Here is a 1,571-nt window from a genome sequence, read left to right on the forward strand (position 1 = left end):
GGCTCGGAGCCTGGAGCCTTTTTCCTATACTGTGTCTCCCTCTCTCTCTGACCCTCCCCCGTTCATGCTCTGTCTCTCTCTGTCCAAAAAATAAATAAACTTTGAAAAAAAAATTAAAAAAAAAAAAAAAAAAGAATACTTACAGCTTCTATTCTTTGACTCTTGCTGCTCTGAGCCTGGCCCCCAGCCGTGCGTCCAATGACAGCCACGAAGGTAAACCCTGGTGAGACCAGCAAAAATCTAGCCCCAATTGCAGAATCAGGAGCAAATAGATGTTTGCCATTTTAAGCCACTGAATACTGGGGTGTTTTGTTTGTTTGTTTGTTTGTTTAAATTTTTTTTCAACGTTTATTTATTTTGGGGACAGAGAGAGACAGAGCATGAACGGGCGAGGGGCAGAGAGAGAGGGAGACACAGAATCGGAAACAGGCTCCAAGCTCCGAGCCATCAGCCCAGAGCCCGACGCGGGGCTCGAACTCACGGACCGCGAGATCTTGACCTTGCTGAAGTCGGACGCTTAACCGACTGCGCCACCCAGGCGCCCCAGTTTTGTTTGTTTTTTAATGCAGCGATGGATAAATGATAACAGGAAGCTTGGGGCAAATCCTTCCTAGAGGTCATCAGGGACAAGAGGGAAAGCTAGGCATATCAGAGCGAACCACAGGACTTCAGAAGGTAGAATTGCCCAGGTTCAGAGAAAACAGTCCCAGTCCCAACAGTAGAGGCTCTCAAAGGGAAGACGGCTCAGGAGGGCCGAGAGGCTCTCCAACACTGAGTTCTGATGCTGTAATCACAAATGAGGCTGATGGGGAAACCGAAGGCAGCGTCTAGGGCGACCCACGGTGCAGGAGGAACCCCGTGGTGAGCGCAGACTGTAACCAGGCACGTTCCAAAACCGGGGGCGGGGGCGAGGGGGGGGGGAGCGGAAAGGGGGAGAGTCCACATCCCAGGCAAGCAGGACCCTTGGGGGAGGGTACTAGTGACACCACAGTCCCTGACGACCTGGGAACGCCAGGGAGAGCGCGGTACCTTAATGATGGTGGAAGCAATTGCAAGTGAAGCAGCCCCATTCTTTCGGGAGGATGTTACACCGTTGAGAGAGGACCCAGTGAAACAACATTCCCAGCCTGCTTGTTTCCTATCAAGGAAAGCATTCAGCCTGTGCGCGTTGCCGGGAGCCATTATCGAGGCAGCGCGCATCTCGAGCAGGGAGTGGCGCCGCCAAGCTCCTTCCCCGGGAACTACACCCAGCATCTCCGCATCAAGCTGCCATGGTCTGGAACTGTCTGGGAGCATCTGTGCTTTATCATGATTTATCTTGGGCAGCCATTAGCAAGCTGTGCCCTCAGGTATCACCTAAGAGAGGTTATTTGCGGGGGGGGGGGGAGGGGAGGTGGGCGGGGGGGGGTCTGGGAACACCTAAAAATTTGCCACATATTAGGGCGCCTGGGTGGCGCAGTCGGTTAAGCGTCCGACTTCAGCCAGGTCACGATCTCGCGGTCTGTGAGTTCGGGCCCCGCGTCGGGCTCTGGGCTGATGGCTCAGAGCCTGGAGCCTGTTTCCGATTCTGT

Source organism: Herpailurus yagouaroundi, unplaced genomic scaffold (assembly GCF_014898765.1).
Source record: "Herpailurus yagouaroundi ecotype Mexico unplaced genomic scaffold, PumYag 161, whole genome shotgun sequence".
In the NCBI taxonomy this organism is placed as follows: Eukaryota; Metazoa; Chordata; class Mammalia; order Carnivora; family Felidae; genus Herpailurus; species Herpailurus yagouaroundi.